Raw genomic sequence first — 18,312 nt, 5'->3', positions numbered from 1 at the left:
TGCATATGAAGACGTATGCTTTCTTCCAATTCATTAAATCGGGCTAATATGAATCAGGTGAATTGAGTTCTGCTTTTGGAAACTGGGTTAAGAAGGGGTGCACCGTTCCTGGAGGTACTGCAATACCAGGTCAATGCGTGGAGTGGACAGAGCAAGCTCTTTTTCCATCTCCCTGTTCTAAAAATCCATTTAATATATGGTCCCCAGATAGGGGACGTATCAGATATTAAACTGATAAGAACAGATACTACACTTGATCTTAGCCAAAAGGCCGAGAAGCGATAACCAGAATTGGTTTGGGCCTCGAGTGGCACCCTGGCCTATGCCGGACACATCTTAGGGAGAGAGAGCGAGAGGGAGACAAACCCACGCCTACACAAGACATTTTGTCACCCAAGCCAACCCTTGAAAAGGCTGCTTTGCAGAGCCAAAACAAGAAGAATGGTGCGTTTTGCAGCCGCCGCCCACTGCAATGAATCTGAATAACTCCTCCTTTAGGGCGCAAGCAACTCCCCTCCCCCTTGCAGTCTTTCCAATTCACGATACAAAAAGACGGACAGGACAGGTTGCCTGACTTTCCGTCACTGCCACCCTTTGCCATCCTTACCCGTAGAAAGCCCTTTCATCATCCCCAAACCCTAATCTTTTCCCTTTCCTTCCCAGCCCCCAAACCCTGCCCTCTGTACCTTTCTCACCACCCGCTTCCCTTCTCCTGTCATCCCCCTACCACCCGGGAAAAAAAGAGATTGCCCCCTCCTTCCACTAGCCCACCCTCCCACCCAAAGAACAACTTCTTCTGCGCAGCTTGTTTTCTAGGCAGCAGCGCTATTGTGATGTCATCGGGGGGCATTGTGACAAGCCGCCAGTGTTCCGTCTCTTCATGTTGTGCACAGTTCAAACGGAAAATACATCAACAGGCAGACTACAGAAAAGCTTACTATCAAAGGTTAGAGGGGGGCTTTCTCAGAGGGCTTTTTACAGTTTTTCTATTCCCAATTAGCCGTTTAAGTGTACTTATTGAAAGTAGTAATTCTTTCATAGGCCGCCCTTTCTTAGTATTTGACGTTCCTTATATTGCGGTATGAGGCTTCGCAGTAGGTTGCAAACATTCATCACCCATGACTGTCCCCAATTGAGCTCAGAAGCTCAATGTCTATCATGACCTCTCTTTTAGAATGTCCAAGAGCAAGCAAACTATTCCTCCAGGAGAGGGCGCCAACAGACTACTAAAGAGATCATCATTACTCAAAGAAAACCCCAAAAACCAATGCATGATAGGAATAAACAGGTAACTTTCTTTGGAGTGGAAGCGGAGAGATCGCACCAGATGCCAATTCTAGATGTTATCACACCTGTGGTCACTGCAGCAGCAGGTGAATCCACTTTGTCCAAAAGGGATCTATTCCATTCAATTGCAAATGATCTAGATAAGACAGAGAACTGCAGCACGGGGACATAGCCGAGTTGGTCAGGTTGAGTGGTGATGAGTTTGCTATTTGGATGAATAAAGAAAGTCAAAAGTGTGAAAGATAAAAAACAAAAGGAGGAAGTGTGAAAAGTGAATGGGCCAAATTGAGGTGCATATGAAGACGTATGCTTTCTTCCAATTCATTAAATCGGGCTAATATGAATCAGGTGAATTGAGTTCTGCTTTTGGAAACTGGGTTAAGAAGGGGTGCACCGTTCCTGGAGGTACTGCAATACCAGGTCAATGCGTGGAGTGGACAGAGCAAGCTCTTTTTCCATCTCCCTGTTCTAAAAATCCATTTAATATATGGTCCCCAGATAGGGGACGTATCAGATATTAAACTGATAAGAACAGATACTACACTTGATCTTAGCCAAAAGGCCGAGAAGCGATAACCAGAATTGGTTTGGGCCTCGAGTGGCACCCTGGCCTATGCCGGACACATCTTAGGGAGAGAGAGCGAGAGGGAGACAAACCCACGCCTACACAAGACATTTTGTCACCCAAGCCAACCCTTGAAAAGGCTGCTTTGCAGAGCCAAAACAAGAAGAATGGTGCGTTTTGCAGCCGCCGCCCACTGCAATGAATCTGAATAACTCCTCCTTTAGGGCGCAAGCAACTCCCCTCCCCCTTGCAGTCTTTCCAATTCACGATACAAAAAGACGGACAGGACAGGTTGCCTGACTTTCCGTCACTGCCACCCTTTGCCATCCTTACCCGTAGAAAGCCCTTTCATCATCCCCAAACCCTAATCTTTTCCCTTTCCTTCCCAGCCCCCAAACCCTGCCCTCTGTACCTTTCTCACCACCCGCTTCCCTTCTCCTGTCATCCCCCTACCACCCGGGAAAAAAAGAGATTGCCCCCTCCTTCCACTAGCCCACCCTCCCACCCAAAGAACAACTTCTTCTGCGCAGCTTGTTTTCTAGGCAGCAGCGCTATTGTGATGTCATCGGGGGGCATTGTGACAAGCCGCCAGTGTTCCGTCTCTTCATGTTGTGCACAGTTCAAACGGAAAATACATCAACAGGCAGACTACAGAAAAGCTTACTATCAAAGGTTAGAGGGGGGCTTTCTCAGAGGGCTTTTTACAGTTTTTCTATTCCCAATTAGCCGTTTAAGTGTACTTATTGAAAGTAGTAATTCTTTCATAGGCCGCCCTTTCTTAGTATTTGACGTTCCTTATATTGCGGTATGAGGCTTCGCAGTAGGTTGCAAACATTCATCACCCATGACTGTCCCCAATTGAGCTCAGAAGCTCAATGTCTATCATGACCTCTCTTTTAGAATGTCCAAGAGCAAGCAAACTATTCCTCCAGGAGAGGGCGCCAACAGACTACTAAAGAGATCATCATTACTCAAAGAAAACCCCAAAAACCAATGCATGATAGGAATAAACAGGTAACTTTCTTTGGAGTGGAAGCGGAGAGATCGCACCAGATGCCAATTCTAGATGTTATCACACCTGTGGTCACTGCAGCAGCAGGTGAATCCACTTTGTCCAAAAGGGATCTATTCCATTCAATTGCAAATGATCTAGATAAGACAGAGAACTGCAGCACGGGGACATAGCCGAGTTGGTCAGGTTGAGTGGTGATGAGTTTGCTATTTGGATGAATAAAGAAAGTCAAAAGTGTGAAAGATAAAAAACAAAAGGAGGAAGTGTGAAAAGTGAATGGGCCAAATTGAGGTGCATATGAAGACGTATGCTTTCTTCCAATTCATTAAATCGGGCTAATATGAATCAGGTGAATTGAGTTCTGCTTTTGGAAACTGGGTTAAGAAGGGGTGCACCGTTCCTGGAGGTACTGCAATACCAGGTCAATGCGTGGAGTGGACAGAGCAAGCTCTTTTTCCATCTCCCTGTTCTAAAAATCCATTTAATATATGGTCCCCAGATAGGGGACGTATCAGATATTAAACTGATAAGAACAGATACTACACTTGATCTTAGCCAAAAGGCCGAGAAGCGATAACCAGAATTGGTTTGGGCCTCGAGTGGCACCCTGGCCTATGCCGGACACATCTTAGGGAGAGAGAGCGAGAGGGAGACAAACCCACGCCTACACAAGACATTTTGTCACCCAAGCCAACCCTTGAAAAGGCTGCTTTGCAGAGCCAAAACAAGAAGAATGGTGCGTTTTGCAGCCGCCGCCCACTGCAATGAATCTGAATAACTCCTCCTTTAGGGCGCAAGCAACTCCCCTCCCCCTTGCAGTCTTTCCAATTCACGATACAAAAAGACGGACAGGACAGGTTGCCTGACTTTCCGTCACTGCCACCCTTTGCCATCCTTACCCGTAGAAAGCCCTTTCATCATCCCCAAACCCTAATCTTTTCCCTTTCCTTCCCAGCCCCCAAACCCTGCCCTCTGTACCTTTCTCACCACCCGCTTCCCTTCTCCTGTCATCCCCCTACCACCCGGGAAAAAAAGAGATTGCCCCCTCCTTCCACTAGCCCACCCTCCCACCCAAAGAACAACTTCTTCTGCGCAGCTTGTTTTCTAGGCAGCAGCGCTATTGTGATGTCATCGGGGGGCATTGTGACAAGCCGCCAGTGTTCCGTCTCTTCATGTTGTGCACAGTTCAAACGGAAAATACATCAACAGGCAGACTACAGAAAAGCTTACTATCAAAGGTTAGAGGGGGGCTTTCTCAGAGGGCTTTTTACAGTTTTTCTATTCCCAATTAGCCGTTTAAGTGTACTTATTGAAAGTAGTAATTCTTTCATAGGCCGCCCTTTCTTAGTATTTGACGTTCCTTATATTGCGGTATGAGGCTTCGCAGTAGGTTGCAAACATTCATCACCCATGACTGTCCCCAATTGAGCTCAGAAGCTCAATGTCTATCATGACCTCTCTTTTAGAATGTCCAAGAGCAAGCAAACTATTCCTCCAGGAGAGGGCGCCAACAGACTACTAAAGAGATCATCATTACTCAAAGAAAACCCCAAAAACCAATGCATGATAGGAATAAACAGGTAACTTTCTTTGGAGTGGAAGCGGAGAGATCGCACCAGATGCCAATTCTAGATGTTATCACACCTGTGGTCACTGCAGCAGCAGGTGAATCCACTTTGTCCAAAAGGGATCTATTCCATTCAATTGCAAATGATCTAGATAAGACAGAGAACTGCAGCACGGGGACATAGCCGAGTTGGTCAGGTTGAGTGGTGATGAGTTTGCTATTTGGATGAATAAAGAAAGTCAAAAGTGTGAAAGATAAAAAACAAAAGGAGGAAGTGTGAAAAGTGAATGGGCCAAATTGAGGTGCATATGAAGACGTATGCTTTCTTCCAATTCATTAAATCGGGCTAATATGAATCAGGTGAATTGAGTTCTGCTTTTGGAAACTGGGTTAAGAAGGGGTGCACCGTTCCTGGAGGTACTGCAATACCAGGTCAATGCGTGGAGTGGACAGAGCAAGCTCTTTTTCCATCTCCCTGTTCTAAAAATCCATTTAATATATGGTCCCCAGATAGGGGACGTATCAGATATTAAACTGATAAGAACAGATACTACACTTGATCTTAGCCAAAAGGCCGAGAAGCGATAACCAGAATTGGTTTGGGCCTCGAGTGGCACCCTGGCCTATGCCGGACACATCTTAGGGAGAGAGAGCGAGAGGGAGACAAACCCACGCCTACACAAGACATTTTGTCACCCAAGCCAACCCTTGAAAAGGCTGCTTTGCAGAGCCAAAACAAGAAGAATGGTGCGTTTTGCAGCCGCCGCCCACTGCAATGAATCTGAATAACTCCTCCTTTAGGGCGCAAGCAACTCCCCTCCCCCTTGCAGTCTTTCCAATTCACGATACAAAAAGACGGACAGGACAGGTTGCCTGACTTTCCGTCACTGCCACCCTTTGCCATCCTTACCCGTAGAAAGCCCTTTCATCATCCCCAAACCCTAATCTTTTCCCTTTCCTTCCCAGCCCCCAAACCCTGCCCTCTGTACCTTTCTCACCACCCGCTTCCCTTCTCCTGTCATCCCCCTACCACCCGGGAAAAAAAGAGATTGCCCCCTCCTTCCACTAGCCCACCCTCCCACCCAAAGAACAACTTCTTCTGCGCAGCTTGTTTTCTAGGCAGCAGCGCTATTGTGATGTCATCGGGGGGCATTGTGACAAGCCGCCAGTGTTCCGTCTCTTCATGTTGTGCACAGTTCAAACGGAAAATACATCAACAGGCAGACTACAGAAAAGCTTACTATCAAAGGTTAGAGGGGGGCTTTCTCAGAGGGCTTTTTACAGTTTTTCTATTCCCAATTAGCCGTTTAAGTGTACTTATTGAAAGTAGTAATTCTTTCATAGGCCGCCCTTTCTTAGTATTTGACGTTCCTTATATTGCGGTATGAGGCTTCGCAGTAGGTTGCAAACATTCATCACCCATGACTGTCCCCAATTGAGCTCAGAAGCTCAATGTCTATCATGACCTCTCTTTTAGAATGTCCAAGAGCAAGCAAACTATTCCTCCAGGAGAGGGCGCCAACAGACTACTAAAGAGATCATCATTACTCAAAGAAAACCCCAAAAACCAATGCATGATAGGAATAAACAGGTAACTTTCTTTGGAGTGGAAGCGGAGAGATCGCACCAGATGCCAATTCTAGATGTTATCACACCTGTGGTCACTGCAGCAGCAGGTGAATCCACTTTGTCCAAAAGGGATCTATTCCATTCAATTGCAAATGATCTAGATAAGACAGAGAACTGCAGCACGGGGACATAGCCGAGTTGGTCAGGTTGAGTGGTGATGAGTTTGCTATTTGGATGAATAAAGAAAGTCAAAAGTGTGAAAGATAAAAAACAAAAGGAGGAAGTGTGAAAAGTGAATGGGCCAAATTGAGGTGCATATGAAGACGTATGCTTTCTTCCAATTCATTAAATCGGGCTAATATGAATCAGGTGAATTGAGTTCTGCTTTTGGAAACTGGGTTAAGAAGGGGTGCACCGTTCCTGGAGGTACTGCAATACCAGGTCAATGCGTGGAGTGGACAGAGCAAGCTCTTTTTCCATCTCCCTGTTCTAAAAATCCATTTAATATATGGTCCCCAGATAGGGGACGTATCAGATATTAAACTGATAAGAACAGATACTACACTTGATCTTAGCCAAAAGGCCGAGAAGCGATAACCAGAATTGGTTTGGGCCTCGAGTGGCACCCTGGCCTATGCCGGACACATCTTAGGGAGAGAGAGCGAGAGGGAGACAAACCCACGCCTACACAAGACATTTTGTCACCCAAGCCAACCCTTGAAAAGGCTGCTTTGCAGAGCCAAAACAAGAAGAATGGTGCGTTTTGCAGCCGCCGCCCACTGCAATGAATCTGAATAACTCCTCCTTTAGGGCGCAAGCAACTCCCCTCCCCCTTGCAGTCTTTCCAATTCACGATACAAAAAGACGGACAGGACAGGTTGCCTGACTTTCCGTCACTGCCACCCTTTGCCATCCTTACCCGTAGAAAGCCCTTTCATCATCCCCAAACCCTAATCTTTTCCCTTTCCTTCCCAGCCCCCAAACCCTGCCCTCTGTACCTTTCTCACCACCCGCTTCCCTTCTCCTGTCATCCCCCTACCACCCGGGAAAAAAAGAGATTGCCCCCTCCTTCCACTAGCCCACCCTCCCACCCAAAGAACAACTTCTTCTGCGCAGCTTGTTTTCTAGGCAGCAGCGCTATTGTGATGTCATCGGGGGGCATTGTGACAAGCCGCCAGTGTTCCGTCTCTTCATGTTGTGCACAGTTCAAACGGAAAATACATCAACAGGCAGACTACAGAAAAGCTTACTATCAAAGGTTAGAGGGGGGCTTTCTCAGAGGGCTTTTTACAGTTTTTCTATTCCCAATTAGCCGTTTAAGTGTACTTATTGAAAGTAGTAATTCTTTCATAGGCCGCCCTTTCTTAGTATTTGACGTTCCTTATATTGCGGTATGAGGCTTCGCAGTAGGTTGCAAACATTCATCACCCATGACTGTCCCCAATTGAGCTCAGAAGCTCAATGTCTATCATGACCTCTCTTTTAGAATGTCCAAGAGCAAGCAAACTATTCCTCCAGGAGAGGGCGCCAACAGACTACTAAAGAGATCATCATTACTCAAAGAAAACCCCAAAAACCAATGCATGATAGGAATAAACAGGTAACTTTCTTTGGAGTGGAAGCGGAGAGATCGCACCAGATGCCAATTCTAGATGTTATCACACCTGTGGTCACTGCAGCAGCAGGTGAATCCACTTTGTCCAAAAGGGATCTATTCCATTCAATTGCAAATGATCTAGATAAGACAGAGAACTGCAGCACGGGGACATAGCCGAGTTGGTCAGGTTGAGTGGTGATGAGTTTGCTATTTGGATGAATAAAGAAAGTCAAAAGTGTGAAAGATAAAAAACAAAAGGAGGAAGTGTGAAAAGTGAATGGGCCAAATTGAGGTGCATATGAAGACGTATGCTTTCTTCCAATTCATTAAATCGGGCTAATATGAATCAGGTGAATTGAGTTCTGCTTTTGGAAACTGGGTTAAGAAGGGGTGCACCGTTCCTGGAGGTACTGCAATACCAGGTCAATGCGTGGAGTGGACAGAGCAAGCTCTTTTTCCATCTCCCTGTTCTAAAAATCCATTTAATATATGGTCCCCAGATAGGGGACGTATCAGATATTAAACTGATAAGAACAGATACTACACTTGATCTTAGCCAAAAGGCCGAGAAGCGATAACCAGAATTGGTTTGGGCCTCGAGTGGCACCCTGGCCTATGCCGGACACATCTTAGGGAGAGAGAGCGAGAGGGAGACAAACCCACGCCTACACAAGACATTTTGTCACCCAAGCCAACCCTTGAAAAGGCTGCTTTGCAGAGCCAAAACAAGAAGAATGGTGCGTTTTGCAGCCGCCGCCCACTGCAATGAATCTGAATAACTCCTCCTTTAGGGCGCAAGCAACTCCCCTCCCCCTTGCAGTCTTTCCAATTCACGATACAAAAAGACGGACAGGACAGGTTGCCTGACTTTCCGTCACTGCCACCCTTTGCCATCCTTACCCGTAGAAAGCCCTTTCATCATCCCCAAACCCTAATCTTTTCCCTTTCCTTCCCAGCCCCCAAACCCTGCCCTCTGTACCTTTCTCACCACCCGCTTCCCTTCTCCTGTCATCCCCCTACCACCCGGGAAAAAAAGAGATTGCCCCCTCCTTCCACTAGCCCACCCTCCCACCCAAAGAACAACTTCTTCTGCGCAGCTTGTTTTCTAGGCAGCAGCGCTATTGTGATGTCATCGGGGGGCATTGTGACAAGCCGCCAGTGTTCCGTCTCTTCATGTTGTGCACAGTTCAAACGGAAAATACATCAACAGGCAGACTACAGAAAAGCTTACTATCAAAGGTTAGAGGGGGGCTTTCTCAGAGGGCTTTTTACAGTTTTTCTATTCCCAATTAGCCGTTTAAGTGTACTTATTGAAAGTAGTAATTCTTTCATAGGCCGCCCTTTCTTAGTATTTGACGTTCCTTATATTGCGGTATGAGGCTTCGCAGTAGGTTGCAAACATTCATCACCCATGACTGTCCCCAATTGAGCTCAGAAGCTCAATGTCTATCATGACCTCTCTTTTAGAATGTCCAAGAGCAAGCAAACTATTCCTCCAGGAGAGGGCGCCAACAGACTACTAAAGAGATCATCATTACTCAAAGAAAACCCCAAAAACCAATGCATGATAGGAATAAACAGGTAACTTTCTTTGGAGTGGAAGCGGAGAGATCGCACCAGATGCCAATTCTAGATGTTATCACACCTGTGGTCACTGCAGCAGCAGGTGAATCCACTTTGTCCAAAAGGGATCTATTCCATTCAATTGCAAATGATCTAGATAAGACAGAGAACTGCAGCACGGGGACATAGCCGAGTTGGTCAGGTTGAGTGGTGATGAGTTTGCTATTTGGATGAATAAAGAAAGTCAAAAGTGTGAAAGATAAAAAACAAAAGGAGGAAGTGTGAAAAGTGAATGGGCCAAATTGAGGTGCATATGAAGACGTATGCTTTCTTCCAATTCATTAAATCGGGCTAATATGAATCAGGTGAATTGAGTTCTGCTTTTGGAAACTGGGTTAAGAAGGGGTGCACCGTTCCTGGAGGTACTGCAATACCAGGTCAATGCGTGGAGTGGACAGAGCAAGCTCTTTTTCCATCTCCCTGTTCTAAAAATCCATTTAATATATGGTCCCCAGATAGGGGACGTATCAGATATTAAACTGATAAGAACAGATACTACACTTGATCTTAGCCAAAAGGCCGAGAAGCGATAACCAGAATTGGTTTGGGCCTCGAGTGGCACCCTGGCCTATGCCGGACACATCTTAGGGAGAGAGAGCGAGAGGGAGACAAACCCACGCCTACACAAGACATTTTGTCACCCAAGCCAACCCTTGAAAAGGCTGCTTTGCAGAGCCAAAACAAGAAGAATGGTGCGTTTTGCAGCCGCCGCCCACTGCAATGAATCTGAATAACTCCTCCTTTAGGGCGCAAGCAACTCCCCTCCCCCTTGCAGTCTTTCCAATTCACGATACAAAAAGACGGACAGGACAGGTTGCCTGACTTTCCGTCACTGCCACCCTTTGCCATCCTTACCCGTAGAAAGCCCTTTCATCATCCCCAAACCCTAATCTTTTCCCTTTCCTTCCCAGCCCCCAAACCCTGCCCTCTGTACCTTTCTCACCACCCGCTTCCCTTCTCCTGTCATCCCCCTACCACCCGGGAAAAAAAGAGATTGCCCCCTCCTTCCACTAGCCCACCCTCCCACCCAAAGAACAACTTCTTCTGCGCAGCTTGTGTTCTAGGCAGCAGCGCTATTGTGATGTCATCGGGGGGCATTGTGACAAGCCGCCAGTGTTCCGTCTCTTCATGTTGTGCACAGTTCAAACGGAAAATACATCAACAGGCAGACTACAGAAAAGCTTACTATCAAAGGTTAGAGGGGGGCTTTCTCAGAGGGCTTTTTACAGTTTTTCTATTCCCAATTAGCCGTTTAAGTGTACTTATTGAAAGTAGTAATTCTTTCATAGGCCGCCCTTTCTTAGTATTTGACGTTCCTTATATTGCGGTATGAGGCTTCGCAGTAGGTTGCAAACATTCATCACCCATGACTGTCCCCAATTGAGCTCAGAAGCTCAATGTCTATCATGACCTCTCTTTTAGAATGTCCAAGAGCAAGCAAACTATTCCTCCAGGAGAGGGCGCCAACAGACTACTAAAGAGATCATCATTACTCAAAGAAAACCCCAAAAACCAATGCATGATAGGAATAAACAGGTAACTTTCTTTGGAGTGGAAGCGGAGAGATCGCACCAGATGCCAATTCTAGATGTTATCACACCTGTGGTCACTGCAGCAGCAGGTGAATCCACTTTGTCCAAAAGGGATCTATTCCATTCAATTGCAAATGATCTAGATAAGACAGAGAACTGCAGCACGGGGACATAGCCGAGTTGGTCAGGTTGAGTGGTGATGAGTTTGCTATTTGGATGAATAAAGAAAGTCAAAAGTGTGAAAGATAAAAAACAAAAGGAGGAAGTGTGAAAAGTGAATGGGCCAAATTGAGGTGCATATGAAGACGTATGCTTTCTTCCAATTCATTAAATCGGGCTAATATGAATCAGGTGAATTGAGTTCTGCTTTTGGAAACTGGGTTAAGAAGGGGTGCACCGTTCCTGGAGGTACTGCAATACCAGGTCAATGCGTGGAGTGGACAGAGCAAGCTCTTTTTCCATCTCCCTGTTCTAAAAATCCATTTAATATATGGTCCCCAGATAGGGGACGTATCAGATATTAAACTGATAAGAACAGATACTACACTTGATCTTAGCCAAAAGGCCGAGAAGCGATAACCAGAATTGGTTTGGGCCTCGAGTGGCACCCTGGCCTATGCCGGACACATCTTAGGGAGAGAGAGCGAGAGGGAGACAAACCCACGCCTACACAAGACATTTTGTCACCCAAGCCAACCCTTGAAAAGGCTGCTTTGCAGAGCCAAAACAAGAAGAATGGTGCGTTTTGCAGCCGCCGCCCACTGCAATGAATCTGAATAACTCCTCCTTTAGGGCGCAAGCAACTCCCCTCCCCCTTGCAGTCTTTCCAATTCACGATACAAAAAGACGGACAGGACAGGTTGCCTGACTTTCCGTCACTGCCACCCTTTGCCATCCTTACCCGTAGAAAGCCCTTTCATCATCCCCAAACCCTAATCTTTTCCCTTTCCTTCCCAGCCCCCAAACCCTGCCCTCTGTACCTTTCTCACCACCCGCTTCCCTTCTCCTGTCATCCCCCTACCACCCGGGAAAAAAAGAGATTGCCCCCTCCTTCCACTAGCCCACCCTCCCACCCAAAGAACAACTTCTTCTGCGCAGCTTGTTTTCTAGGCAGCAGCGCTATTGTGATGTCATCGGGGGGCATTGTGACAAGCCGCCAGTGTTCCGTCTCTTCATGTTGTGCACAGTTCAAACGGAAAATACATCAACAGGCAGACTACAGAAAAGCTTACTATCAAAGGTTAGAGGGGGGCTTTCTCAGAGGGCTTTTTACAGTTTTTCTATTCCCAATTAGCCGTTTAAGTGTACTTATTGAAAGTAGTAATTCTTTCATAGGCCGCCCTTTCTTAGTATTTGACGTTCCTTATATTGCGGTATGAGGCTTCGCAGTAGGTTGCAAACATTCATCACCCATGACTGTCCCCAATTGAGCTCAGAAGCTCAATGTCTATCATGACCTCTCTTTTAGAATGTCCAAGAGCAAGCAAACTATTCCTCCAGGAGAGGGCGCCAACAGACTACTAAAGAGATCATCATTACTCAAAGAAAACCCCAAAAACCAATGCATGATAGGAATAAACAGGTAACTTTCTTTGGAGTGGAAGCGGAGAGATCGCACCAGATGCCAATTCTAGATGTTATCACACCTGTGGTCACTGCAGCAGCAGGTGAATCCACTTTGTCCAAAAGGGATCTATTCCATTCAATTGCAAATGATCTAGATAAGACAGAGAACTGCAGCACGGGGACATAGCCGAGTTGGTCAGGTTGAGTGGTGATGAGTTTGCTATTTGGATGAATAAAGAAAGTCAAAAGTGTGAAAGATAAAAAACAAAAGGAGGAAGTGTGAAAAGTGAATGGGCCAAATTGAGGTGCATATGAAGACGTATGCTTTCTTCCAATTCATTAAATCGGGCTAATATGAATCAGGTGAATTGAGTTCTGCTTTTGGAAACTGGGTTAAGAAGGGGTGCACCGTTCCTGGAGGTACTGCAATACCAGGTCAATGCGTGGAGTGGACAGAGCAAGCTCTTTTTCCATCTCCCTGTTCTAAAAATCCATTTAATATATGGTCCCCAGATAGGGGACGTATCAGATATTAAACTGATAAGAACAGATACTACACTTGATCTTAGCCAAAAGGCCGAGAAGCGATAACCAGAATTGGTTTGGGCCTCGAGTGGCACCCTGGCCTATGCCGGACACATCTTAGGGAGAGAGAGCGAGAGGGAGACAAACCCACGCCTACACAAGACATTTTGTCACCCAAGCCAACCCTTGAAAAGGCTGCTTTGCAGAGCCAAAACAAGAAGAATGGTGCGTTTTGCAGCCGCCGCCCACTGCAATGAATCTGAATAACTCCTCCTTTAGGGCGCAAGCAACTCCCCTCCCCCTTGCAGTCTTTCCAATTCACGATACAAAAAGACGGACAGGACAGGTTGCCTGACTTTCCGTCACTGCCACCCTTTGCCATCCTTACCCGTAGAAAGCCCTTTCATCATCCCCAAACCCTAATCTTTTCCCTTTCCTTCCCAGCCCCCAAACCCTGCCCTCTGTACCTTTCTCACCACCCGCTTCCCTTCTCCTGTCATCCCCCTACCACCCGGGAAAAAAAGAGATTGCCCCCTCCTTCCACTAGCCCACCCTCCCACCCAAAGAACAACTTCTTCTGCGCAGCTTGTTTTCTAGGCAGCAGCGCTATTGTGATGTCATCGGGGGGCATTGTGACAAGCCGCCAGTGTTCCGTCTCTTCATGTTGTGCACAGTTCAAACGGAAAATACATCAACAGGCAGACTACAGAAAAGCTTACTATCAAAGGTTAGAGGGGGGCTTTCTCAGAGGGCTTTTTACAGTTTTTCTATTCCCAATTAGCCGTTTAAGTGTACTTATTGAAAGTAGTAATTCTTTCATAGGCCGCCCTTTCTTAGTATTTGACGTTCCTTATATTGCGGTATGAGGCTTCGCAGTAGGTTGCAAACATTCATCACCCATGACTGTCCCCAATTGAGCTCAGAAGCTCAATGTCTATCATGACCTCTCTTTTAGAATGTCCAAGAGCAAGCAAACTATTCCTCCAGGAGAGGGCGCCAACAGACTACTAAAGAGATCATCATTACTCAAAGAAAACCCCAAAAACCAATGCATGATAGGAATAAACAGGTAACTTTCTTTGGAGTGGAAGCGGAGAGATCGCACCAGATGCCAATTCTAGATGTTATCACACCTGTGGTCACTGCAGCAGCAGGTGAATCCACTTTGTCCAAAAGGGATCTATTCCATTCAATTGCAAATGATCTAGATAAGACAGAGAACTGCAGCACGGGGACATAGCCGAGTTGGTCAGGTTGAGTGGTGATGAGTTTGCTATTTGGATGAATAAAGAAAGTCAAAAGTGTGAAAGATAAAAAACAAAAGGAGGAAGTGTGAAAAGTGAATGGGCCAAATTGAGGTGCATATGAAGACGTATGCTTTCTTCCAATTCATTAAATCGGGCTAATATGAATCAGGTGAATTGAGTTCTGCTTTTGGAAACTGGGTTAAGAAGGGGTGCACCGTTCCTGGAGGTACTGCAATACCAGGTCAATGCGTGGAGTGGACAGAGCAAGCTCTTTTTCCATCTCCCTGTTCTAAAAATCCATTTAATATATGGTCCCCAGATAGGGGACGTATCAGATATTAAACTGATAAGAACAGATACTACACTTGATCTTAGCCAAAAGGCCGAGAAGCGATAACCAGAATTGGTTTGGGCCTCGAGTGGCACCCTGGCCTATGCCGGACACATCTTAGGGAGAGAGAGCGAGAGGGAGACAAACCCACGCCTACACAAGACATTTTGTCACCCAAGCCAACCCTTGAAAAGGCTGCTTTGCAGAGCCAAAACAAGAAGAATGGTGCGTTTTGCAGCCGCCGCCCACTGCAATGAATCTGAATAACTCCTCCTTTAGGGCGCAAGCAACTCCCCTCCCCCTTGCAGTCTTTCCAATTCACGATACAAAAAGACGGACAGGACAGGTTGCCTGACTTTCCGTCACTGCCACCCTTTGCCATCCTTACCCGTAGAAAGCCCTTTCATCATCCCCAAACCCTAATCTTTTCCCTTTCCTTCCCAGCCCCCAAACCCTGCCCTCTGTACCTTTCTCACCACCCGCTTCCCTTCTCCTGTCATCCCCCTACCACCCGGGAAAAAAAGAGATTGCCCCCTCCTTCCACTAGCCCACCCTCCCACCCAAAGAACAACTTCTTCTGCGCAGCTTGTTTTCTAGGCAGCAGCGCTATTGTGATGTCATCGGGGGGCATTGTGACAAGCCGCCAGTGTTCCGTCTCTTCATGTTGTGCACAGTTCAAACGGAAAATACATCAACAGGCAGACTACAGAAAAGCTTACTATCAAAGGTTAGAGGGGGGCTTTCTCAGAGGGCTTTTTACAGTTTTTCTATTCCCAATTAGCCGTTTAAGTGTACTTATTGAAAGTAGTAATTCTTTCATAGGCCGCCCTTTCTTAGTATTTGACGTTCCTTATATTGCGGTATGAGGCTTCGCAGTAGGTTGCAAACATTCATCACCCATGACTGTCCCCAATTGAGCTCAGAAGCTCAATGTCTATCATGACCTCTCTTTTAGAATGTCCAAGAGCAAGCAAACTATTCCTCCAGGAGAGGGCGCCAACAGACTACTAAAGAGATCATCATTACTCAAAGAAAACCCCAAAAACCAATGCATGATAGGAATAAACAGGTAACTTTCTTTGGAGTGGAAGCGGAGAGATCGCACCAGATGCCAATTCTAGATGTTATCACACCTGTGGTCACTGCAGCAGCAGGTGAATCCACTTTGTCCAAAAGGGATCTATTCCATTCAATTGCAAATGATCTAGATAAGACAGAGAACTGCAGCACGGGGACATAGCCGAGTTGGTCAGGTTGAGTGGTGATGAGTTTGCTATTTGGATGAATAAAGAAAGTCAAAAGTGTGAAAGATAAAAAACAAAAGGAGGAAGTGTGAAAAGTGAATGGGCCAAATTGAGGTGCATATGAAGACGTATGCTTTCTTCCAATTCATTAAATCGGGCTAATATGAATCAGGTGAATTGAGTTCTGCTTTTGGAAACTGGGTTAAGAAGGGGTGCACCGTTCCTGGAGGTACTGCAATACCAGGTCAATGCGTGGAGTGGACAGAGCAAGCTCTTTTTCCATCTCCCTGTTCTAAAAATCCATTTAATATATGGTCCCCAGATAGGGGACGTATCAGATATTAAACTGATAAGAACAGATACTACACTTGATCTTAGCCAAAAGGCCGAGAAGCGATAACCAGAATTGGTTTGGGCCTCGAGTGGCACCCTGGCCTATGCCGGACACATCTTAGGGAGAGAGAGCGAGAGGGAGACAAACCCACGCCTACACAAGACATTTTGTCACCCAAGCCAACCCTTGAAAAGGCTGCTTTGCAGAGCCAAAACAAGAAGAATGGTGCGTTTTGCAGCCGCCGCCCACTGCAATGAATCTGAATAACTCCTCCTTTAGGGCGCAAGCAACTCCCCTCCCCCTTGCAGTCTTTCCAATTCACGATACAAAAAGACGGACAGGACAGGTTGCCTGACTTTCCGTCACTGCCACCCTTTGCCATCCTTACCCGTAGAAAGCCCTTTCATCATCCCCAAACCCTAATCTTTTCCCTTTCCTTCCCAGCCCCCAAACCCTGCCCTCTGTACCTTTCTCACCACCCGCTTCCCTTCTCCTGTCATCCCCCTACCACCCGGGAAAAAAAGAGATTGCCCCCTCCTTCCACTAGCCCACCCTCCCACCCAAAGAACAACTTCTTCTGCGCAGCTTGTTTTCTAGGCAGCAGCGCTATTGTGATGTCATCGGGGGGCATTGTGACAAGCCGCCAGTGTTCCGTCTCTTCATGTTGTGCACAGTTCAAACGGAAAATACATCAACAGGCAGACTACAGAAAAGCTTACTATCAAAGGTTAGAGGGGGGCTTTCTCAGAGGGCTTTTTACAGTTTTTCTATTCCCAATTAGCCGTTTAAGTGTACTTATTGAAAGTAGTAATTCTTTCATAGGCCGCCCTTTCTTAGTATTTGACGTTCCTTATATTGCGGTATGAGGCTTCGCAGTAGGTTGCAAACATTCATCACCCATGACTGTCCCCAATTGAGCTCAGAAGCTCAATGTCTATCATGACCTCTCTTTTAGAATGTCCAAGAGCAAGCAAACTATTCCTCCAGGAGAGGGCGCCAACAGACTACTAAAGAGATCATCATTACTCAAAGAAAACCCCAAAAACCAATGCATGATAGGAATAAACAGGTAACTTTCTTTGGAGTGGAAGCGGAGAGATCGCACCAGATGCCAATTCTAGATGTTATCACACCTGTGGTCACTGCAGCAGCAGGTGAATCCACTTTGTCCAAAAGGGATCTATTCCATTCAATTGCAAATGATCTAGATAAGACAGAGAACTGCAGCACGGGGACATAGCCGAGTTGGTCAGGTTGAGTGGTGATGAGTTTGCTATTTGGATGAATAAAGAAAGTCAAAAGTGTGAAAGATAAAAAACAAAAGGAGGAAGTGTGAAAAGTGAATGGGCCAAATTGAGGTGCATATGAAGACGTATGCTTTCTTCCAATTCATTAAATCGGGCTAATATGAATCAGGTGAATTGAGTTCTGCTTTTGGAAACTGGGTTAAGAAGGGGTGCACCGTTCCTGGAGGTACTGCAATACCAGGTCAATGCGTGGAGTGGACAGAGCAAGCTCTTTTTCCATCTCCCTGTTCTAAAAATCCATTTAATATATGGTCCCCAGATAGGGGACGTATCAGATATTAAACTGATAAGAACAGATACTACACTTGATCTTAGCCAAAAGGCCGAGAAGCGATAACCAGAATTGGTTTGGGCCTCGAGTGGCACCCTGGCCTATGCCGGACACATCTTAGGGAGAGAGAGCGAGAGGGAGACAAACCCACGCCTACACAAGACATTTTGTCACCCAAGCCAACCCTTGAAAAGGCTGCTTTGCAGAGCCAAAACAAGAAGAATGGTGCGTTTTGCAGCCGCCGCCCACTGCAATGAATCTGAATAACTCCTCCTTTAGGGCGCAAGCAACTCCCCTCCCCCTTGCAGTCTTTCCAATTCACGATACAAAAAGACGGACAGGACAGGTTGCCTGACTTTCCGTCACTGCCACCCTTTGCCATCCTTACCCGTAGAAAGCCCTTTCATCATCCCCAAACCCTAATCTTTTCCCTTTCCTTCCCAGCCCCCAAACCCTGCCCTCTGTACCTTTCTCACCACCCGCTTCCCTTCTCCTGTCATCCCCCTACCACCCGGGAAAAAAAGAGATTGCCCCCTCCTTCCACTAGCCCACCCTCCCACCCAAAGAACAACTTCTTCTGCGCAGCTTGTTTTCTAGGCAGCAGCGCTATTGTGATGTCATCGGGGGGCATTGTGACAAGCCGCCAGTGTTCCGTCTCTTCATGTTGTGCACAGTTCAAACGGAAAATACATCAACAGGCAGACTACAGAAAAGCTTACTATCAAAGGTTAGAGG

General features: G+C 46.5%; 12 non-coding genes across 12 annotated transcripts; all 12 read right to left on the bottom strand.

Moving 5' to 3' along the window:
* Positions 1–92: 92 nt before the first annotated feature.
* LOC142270924 (U2 spliceosomal RNA) lies at positions 93–283 on the bottom strand. Its single transcript, XR_012736127.1, has one exon. It is a non-coding gene; the product is annotated as a U2 spliceosomal RNA (small nuclear RNA).
* Positions 284–1,670: 1,387 nt separating this feature from the next.
* On the bottom strand, positions 1,671–1,861 carry LOC142270923 (U2 spliceosomal RNA). The gene has a single exon (XR_012736126.1). It is a non-coding gene; the product is annotated as a U2 spliceosomal RNA (small nuclear RNA).
* A 1,387-nt stretch (positions 1,862–3,248) lies between these two features.
* On the bottom strand, positions 3,249–3,439 carry LOC142270922 (U2 spliceosomal RNA). Its single transcript, XR_012736125.1, has one exon. It is a non-coding gene; the product is annotated as a U2 spliceosomal RNA (small nuclear RNA).
* Positions 3,440–4,826: 1,387 nt separating this feature from the next.
* LOC142270921 (U2 spliceosomal RNA) lies at positions 4,827–5,017 on the bottom strand. The gene has a single exon (XR_012736124.1). It is a non-coding gene; the product is annotated as a U2 spliceosomal RNA (small nuclear RNA).
* Positions 5,018–6,404: 1,387 nt separating this feature from the next.
* LOC142270920 (U2 spliceosomal RNA) lies at positions 6,405–6,595 on the bottom strand. Its single transcript, XR_012736123.1, has one exon. It is a non-coding gene; the product is annotated as a U2 spliceosomal RNA (small nuclear RNA).
* Positions 6,596–7,982: 1,387 nt separating this feature from the next.
* Positions 7,983–8,173, bottom strand: LOC142270919 (U2 spliceosomal RNA). Its single transcript, XR_012736122.1, has one exon. It is a non-coding gene; the product is annotated as a U2 spliceosomal RNA (small nuclear RNA).
* A 1,387-nt stretch (positions 8,174–9,560) lies between these two features.
* Positions 9,561–9,751, bottom strand: LOC142270917 (U2 spliceosomal RNA). Its single transcript, XR_012736121.1, has one exon. It is a non-coding gene; the product is annotated as a U2 spliceosomal RNA (small nuclear RNA).
* Positions 9,752–11,138: 1,387 nt separating this feature from the next.
* LOC142270965 (U2 spliceosomal RNA) lies at positions 11,139–11,329 on the bottom strand. The gene has a single exon (XR_012736164.1). It is a non-coding gene; the product is annotated as a U2 spliceosomal RNA (small nuclear RNA).
* Positions 11,330–12,716: 1,387 nt separating this feature from the next.
* LOC142270953 (U2 spliceosomal RNA) lies at positions 12,717–12,907 on the bottom strand. The gene has a single exon (XR_012736153.1). It is a non-coding gene; the product is annotated as a U2 spliceosomal RNA (small nuclear RNA).
* A 1,387-nt stretch (positions 12,908–14,294) lies between these two features.
* LOC142270941 (U2 spliceosomal RNA) lies at positions 14,295–14,485 on the bottom strand. The gene has a single exon (XR_012736142.1). It is a non-coding gene; the product is annotated as a U2 spliceosomal RNA (small nuclear RNA).
* Positions 14,486–15,872: 1,387 nt separating this feature from the next.
* LOC142270928 (U2 spliceosomal RNA) lies at positions 15,873–16,063 on the bottom strand. Its single transcript, XR_012736131.1, has one exon. It is a non-coding gene; the product is annotated as a U2 spliceosomal RNA (small nuclear RNA).
* A 1,387-nt stretch (positions 16,064–17,450) lies between these two features.
* On the bottom strand, positions 17,451–17,641 carry LOC142270912 (U2 spliceosomal RNA). Its single transcript, XR_012736117.1, has one exon. It is a non-coding gene; the product is annotated as a U2 spliceosomal RNA (small nuclear RNA).
* Between the last annotated feature and the right edge of the window lie 671 nt (positions 17,642–18,312).

The sequence above is a fragment of the Anomaloglossus baeobatrachus genome, unplaced genomic scaffold, assembly GCF_048569485.1.
Source record: "Anomaloglossus baeobatrachus isolate aAnoBae1 unplaced genomic scaffold, aAnoBae1.hap1 Scaffold_3326, whole genome shotgun sequence".
Classification (NCBI taxonomy): domain Eukaryota; kingdom Metazoa; phylum Chordata; class Amphibia; order Anura; family Aromobatidae; genus Anomaloglossus; species Anomaloglossus baeobatrachus.
This window is presented reverse-complemented; position numbering and strand designations above follow the sequence as displayed.